The sequence below is a fragment of the Malus sylvestris genome, chromosome 2 (assembly GCF_916048215.2).
Source record: "Malus sylvestris chromosome 2, drMalSylv7.2, whole genome shotgun sequence".
In the NCBI taxonomy this organism is placed as follows: domain Eukaryota; kingdom Viridiplantae; phylum Streptophyta; class Magnoliopsida; order Rosales; family Rosaceae; genus Malus; species Malus sylvestris.
Window position 1 is genome coordinate 25,969,239 of NC_062261.1, and position 7,425 is coordinate 25,976,663.

Below are 7,425 nucleotides of genomic sequence, written 5' to 3' on the forward strand. Positions count from 1 at the left end.
TACATTTGGTGCGTCTTATAGGCAAGAATATCAAGCAAATCAACATCCACAAAGAGGTTGGGAGAATGTCAATACATGGGGTTATCAAGATCATAATCAATCAAGGAACAATTTGTTTTCCAACATGTACAATTCAAATTGGAGTGATCATTCAAACTCTATGTGGTGGGAATCTCAACAAGTTCAACACGAAGGATATTGGCAGCCATATGAGGAGTTTTATTCAAGACCTGCTCAGCCACCATAACCTCATATACAATATGCCCAACCAAACTCAGGTTCGTCAATAGATTGTGATCAAATTCTTGATGAATTAATTTCTTTGGCGCAAGGCTCACAAAATCAAGCCAATGAGGCTTAACAAGGAGAATATTGGCAGCCATATGAGGAGTTCTATACAACGCCTATGCAGCCATCACAGCCTGCCCCGCAACAATTCCAATCGAATTCAGGTTCCTCAATAGATTGTGCCCAAATTCTTGATGCATTAACTTCTTTGACGCAAGAATCACAAAATCAAGCCCAAGTGATGAGCAAATTGAAGAATTAAATGCGAGAGATCGTGGAATTCATGGGGCAAATGCAAGAATAAAGTGAACTATCTGACTTAACTGTTGAAATTGTTGAAGCTATCACCTTGGAAAGTGGCATGGAGGTTGGAGATGAACCCAAGACGTCCAAACCAAGCCAAAACATGGATGAACAGCTGCTACTCGAAGAAGAGGAGGATAACAAGGCCACGGCAAGGGAAGAACCACCCTTGCCGCAGCCCCAAATGCCCTCTATGTCGTCCACTACAACCAAGGTAAGCCCAAATTCAATTCGTCCTAACCCCGTTCCACCAAATGTCCTTATTCCTTACAAGATCATGCAATCCAAGGAAGAAGAGGGTAAGAAAGGCATATTCGAAACCTTTCCAAAGAATCAAGAGCAAGAAGTGGATGGGGAATGTCTAGAATTCATCAAAGATGATATACTTGAGACAGCAATTCCCAAAGAAGTTGGATTTTATGACACGAGACAAGTCATAACTCTTAAAATACCAAATCTGGCTGAATTTTCTAGTCCTACAACTTTCGAATGGGTGTTTATTCTTGAGTTCATGTTAGAGCACACAGGCAAGCCATCTCCTCGAATTTCAATTTTGTTTTATACTAATATGTTGTTAATGATTCAGGCACTCACTCTAGAATTTAAACCATTACCGGATCATTTCAAGTATCATCTCCCATTCAAAGATCAATTCCATGCCATGAGCCCTAATGAAGATTAAAAGGAGGTATCATCCGGCTTGAAGACGTTAAAGCAAGCGCTTCTTGGGAGGCAACCCATGCAAATAAAGAAGAACTAGGAAGCTCTGGCATCATAACCAGATTTGCGTTCTTAAACTCTACTCTTTCTTGCTTTTACTTTGCCATGTTTGTCATGTTTGTTTGTTGTGTGGTTTGCTTGCTTTTGTGTGAGTCTATGTTTGAAACATTGAGGACAATGTTTGGTTTAAGTGTGGGGGGGGGGGGTAAACAAGTGTTTTTCTTGAAAAGTCATGGGTTTTTATCATCTATCCCCTCTAGAGTTGTTTTTCATTGTTTTGAAGTGTTTTTAGTGTGTTTTGAAGTGTTTTAGTGTGTCTTTAGCAGAAAATACAAAAATTTGAAAGAAAAAAAAAACATTTTGAAAAAATAAAAAAGAGTCGTTTTAGAGTCGTTTATGTGTGTTTGTGTCTTAAGGTACCTTCCAACACAATGATGAGGATTTGGTTTTTAATTGCATGACTGTTAAAGAAAGTTACAAACATGGATGAAAGTTTGATATGCTCTTTGGTTAATGCTTGGTTGTAGTTGTCATTAATGAATTCACATGTAATCACAAAGGAAAAAAAAATCAGTTTTTGTAACATGCTTGAAGGAAGGAACTCAAATTAACGCTACAACCCTAAGAGACTTGAGCCTAAACGTTATTTGGAGAGTTATTAATATGTGATTTCTTGTTTTCTAAAGTCATTGCATGATCTCATTGTTCTTTGCTTGGTTGCTACTTAGAATGCGTTTTATCACTTTAGTTCCAAATATTAGAACTCATGCCCGTTTCATTCAAAGCTTAAAAATTGAGTGCATAACATATAACAAGATGAAATTGTTTAGTAGTTACCACCAGAGCCAAAAAGCCTTCATCCCATGCATTTGTTTTGTAGGTTTAACCCCTTTGAGCCTTATTGAGCCTATTTTCTTTGTTAACCACATTATCCCTACCTAGCCTAGAATAGGACTATCCATACCCTTGTTCTTGAAGTATAGTGGAGCATGACTTAGAGGGAATTCCTTTTGATCAAACATATTACAAAAATCAAGTGTGGGGGAAGGTTATGTACATGAGTAGAAAGAAAAAAAAAGAAAAAAAAACATGAAAAAGAAGAAAAAGTGGAAAAAGAAAGAAAAAAGTTGTGAAAAAAGTGAGAAAGAGCTCACAAGTATTGGTTGTTGAAGAAATGGTCCAAAAAGTTTGAATATGACCCTAAGTGTTTGAATATGACCCTAAGTATGTACGAAATCCCTTTAGTGTTTCAAGTTATTTGCTGCATTCAAAAGTGAATTCTAAGTTGATTTCATTACTTTGCTTACAATTGCTTTAAGAACCTTTGTTTATCCTTAACCTTTCATTGTTAGCCAATACCCTTAGCACTGTTACAACCCTTAGACTTTAATCTTGGTTCTTGTGTGTTTCAATATGTGGAGTTTGGGATTGGTATGAGTATATGGTATCCCTGGTTCTCGCGTCTAAGTAGTGGCATTACATTCATGAGATCATATATATACATGTATTAATAATTCCAGAAAGTGCCTTCTTTGATTATAACATATGTGAGTGCTAGTCTACAAGTTTACATCAATCTTCTCACATAAACCTAGTATAAGGAGTGTAGTCAGAAAAACTGTGTGAAAATAAAGAGTATATCCGGTGAGGAATTGTGGGAATTCTCTAAGGCATGTTACTACATTCAAAACATTGTTTTAATTGACATTGTTTTAATTGATTAAATGCGAGCTAGTGAGTAGTCATTGCGATTAAGTATGCGCTCAAGGGTAAGGAACTAAAATCTGTGGGAGTAGTAATTTTTAACATGTCATGTTTCATTGGAAATCTCTGAGGTGAATGTTGGAAGGTCTAGGTTATGTTTTGTTTTGTTTTGCTTGAAAACTAGCAAAAGCTAAGTGTGGGGAAATTTGATAGGACCATATTTATGCGACTTAGTTAGCTTGTTTTCTTGCATTTTCATAGCTAGTTTCTACTTATTATAGTGTTTTAAGTTATTTTCGTGTGTTTGTAGGTCCAAATGACAAAGTTGGCAAGAAAGTGCATTTTGGAGCATTTTAGAGCATTTTAGAGCAGTTTTGGACTAGAATGGATAGCTTACATATGGAGCACAAGGAATGGATGGATTTGAAGTTCAAGAGAGGCTAGGAATGTGCTAAAGAGTTGAACAAATTAATTCAAGACATTGAAGATAAGGAATCAGCTCAAAAGAAGGAGATATTATCCAAACTGCCTTTGTTGTGAGTGTTTATGGGGTCCACTATCTCTTTTGTGCTTAGTTGTTTTGGGCCTCTTTGTTTGTTATGTTTATTTATTGGTAATACAGGCCCTTTATGCAAAGGGATCCCCATTTTTTGAAAAAAAATGGGGATTAGGTGTGGGGCTCACTTCATATCGAACTTCAACGATCCGAGCCGTCTATTTTGTAAGTCTCGATTCATAGATCATTCTTGCAAAAATTCAATTTAATCCGAAACCATTTGCCTATTTAATTATCAAGATAAAATTTCATTGTTTCTTATATAACAAAGTATTCGTTCATTTCTTTGAACCCAATTAGATGTCTTAAACATTTCCGATTTGGCTAATATTTTGTAAAGATAATCTATGAGGTGCAACTTGAAAAATAGACGGTTCGGATCGTTAAAGTTCGATGTAATATGGACCCCGCAACTAATCCCCATTTTTATAAAAAAATGGGGATCCCTTTCCTTAAAGATTTCCATTGGTAATATATTTACCCTTTCACCAAAAACAAAAAGAGTCGTGGATTGAATATATTTTTAAAAAATGACTTAATTAACATTTTTCTATAGTATTAATTTTGAATGAAAATCTAGTCAAATGTTGTTAGATTAGGAGCAACACTATTTCTCTTCTTTTTTTCTTGAATAAAAGCAATGCTATTTTGATTGGAATAAATATGTGTCTTTTTATTATTTACTAGCCTCTTGCCACACACATACATGTGTCATGTGTGGCAATTGGCCTTTTTATATTAGATTATATCTTTTAAATAACTATTTTATTTTTATTAAAAAACTATTAAAAATTTGAAGCAAAATCATGAAACTTCCCGCTAATATAGGAGTTTTTTTTTTTTTTTTGGAAATTCATTCAAAATTAAAATGTGGTGAATTACTTTAAATCATTTTGGTTCAATGTAATTTTTTAAATTCTTTCAGGACAATTTTTGGTCTTTTGAATGTTTCACTTTTTTATCATTCTCACTTTATATATTAGATATAGATATAGATATTTGTGTGAGTATAAACACATATGGTATACGTATCATTCTCTCCCTTATTTTTGTGATTCAAATTCTTCCCAATTTGTGGTATTCATTTGGATATTTTCATGAATTTTTATTCATAAAAACACTTAATTGTTTGTTAACTTTTTTTAAAAGGTACAATTTTGTCACTGTATCTAAAACTAGTGACCACAGTTTTTAGAACTAGTGTCACTCTCTAAAATGGTGACTACTAAAAATATTGTCACTGTTCCTAGAAATTTATTATTTGAAAACAAATAATATTTATTATTAATAAAATTTTATTAAGTGTGTTAAAAATTTGTTAATAATAAGGTTGTTGAATTTTGGTCTATGATGAATAATTCATATCATTATGTCTTAAAAAATATGACTAATTTTTAAATATCACAAAAAAAAATGAAAGAGGGGAGGAAGGAGTGACATATGAGAGAGAGAGAGAGAGAGAGAGAGAGAGATGATGGTAAAGGGTGAAAGAGGAGAGAGAGATGATAGTGATTGGTGAAGAGAGAGGGGCAACAGTGAGGGGATAAATTTTTCATTGTGCTCAGAACACGGGTGGTACACGTGTTATTATATAAGTGATGAAAATTTTATTTTTTAAATTGTTAATTTTTTTTAGTACAATAATTTACACTAAAGGGAGAAGGAGTTCAATTAGGCTACATAATGGATAACCTAATTTGATATCGAATTCGTCATCCACTAGATTCGAACTTATGACTTAACTTACAAGTGAAGATGAATTTCATCATACCGTAATATGGAGTGGCTTAAATTGTTAATTTTTTAACACAAGTATCTTTCCACTTGTATGGATGTATCACCTTGTGTTCACACTGAAATATCTCTCCGGTGAGGGAGTGTGGAAGAGAGGAAGGTGGAGCTTTTCAGGTTGTTTTAATTTTTTTATAATATTAAATTTTTGTCTTTGTCACTAAAATTCAAATGCTTTTTATTAAATAGTCTTTAAATTGTTTTTTTGTTAACAAAAAGTTTAGAGAAGCCAACTACTTTTGAAATATGGGAACTTTAACGAAAAGCACCCGGTACTGTTCACTTTAACGAAAAACCACATTTTTACACTACAAAGTCAATCCTGGTACTATTCACTTTACCCTTTATTTTGTCCTTATCATTAAAATTCAAAGTTTTCAAGTCATTTTCATTAGTTTTCCTTTGAAATATTCCACGCATAGGAGGTTTTATATATATATTTTTATTATTTTTTTTTTTTTTTTTGTAATGGGTTTAAGATTTAGTAAAACATCAAGGTAGAGGTTTGATTTTCGATTATGACTGATTTATTTCCTATTGTGGGCATGGATGAAGCTACACTAGAGCAAATAGTAGAGGTGGGCACGGTTTGGTTTGGTGCAGTTTGGGTGAAACCGAAACTTTTTTTTTTTTTATAGTGCGGTTTGGTGTGATTTTGAAGCTCAAACAAAATAACCACTTGGTTGTGATTCAGTTCGATTTCAAACAGTTTTGGTTTCGGTTATAAACAATTTGCTAACTAAATGTTTAAAAAACTACTCATAATCACCATACTAAAATATTTATATTTTGTGCACAAGTCTAAATTAGTAATCAAATATTTGTGGGCTTAAAAGTAATCCCGATTTCAAAGGCATACACATTTTCTTGGTTTTTTTGTTCAATCCATTAGTACATAATAGCTGCTTAGGCCATATCCAACTGATCCAGTCATAGGGCTATAGGGCTAAAAATAACCTGAAATGACACGAAAATCGTCTCCAACCGATGGCTAGGCCAAAGGGCTCATGGTCCCCACCGGGCCAAAAATACCAAATCAGGGCAATTGGCTGGCCCAAATGAGCCAGCTAGCCATCCCTAGGGCAGCACAAAGTTTGAATTACAATGGCTACCTGGCGTCTGCATGACATCATGCAAACGAGATCATGTAGACGCCAGGTAGCCGTTGGATTTGATTTTTTTTTTCGGGACAATTTTTTCAAAAAATTTAAAAAAAAATTGTAAATTTTTTCCTATAACTACCTAAGCTATTAAACAATATTAAACAATATTAAACAAAATTTTTTCCTATAACTACCTAAGCTATTAAACAATATTAAACAACATTAAACAACATTAAATAACATTAAACTTAAACAACATTAAACAACTTGAAATCCATGTCGAAAAATTATTGAGAATACATACCGACAAGAAATCTAGAGATTTACTCACTTTAGCAACATGTGTCACTCGAAATCCTATCCGAAAAATTATTGAGATTACATCTTGAAAAATTATTGAGGTAGTTTAATTTAAGTAACCATAGTAATTCAATTAAAATAATAAATTATGTTTGGCCTATGATCCTTTGGCCCTCTCGGTTGGAGATGGTTTTTTGTCACAGGGCTATATTTGGCCTATAGTCCTTTTGGCCCTCGGTTGGAGATGGTAAGAAACATGGCTTGGCATTGTTCATTAAAATATTAATTTCTTGGAGGGCTATATAGGGCTAAAGGGAGCCCTCTGACCCTCATTTGGTTGGAATATTGTCCACTTTGCGTTGGCCCTTCTATATATATCCCATTTTCAATTACACATTAGTTCTCCCATGTCTCATGTTTCTTCTTAACACCACTCACATTGTCTTTGAACTTTTTTTCTCCAAACTTTTCAAGACATACACGGTTCAATTTTCCTGTGTTTATATGCTGCAAGTGCAAGACTTCTAAGATTTCAGTCCTTCAAACAAATAGGACCAACTAACTAATCAGAACCAACACCAAATATTGGTATGAAATTAAAAATAAGAACCAAATAACTAATTAGAACCTAAACCTAATATTGATATTAAATTAAATATT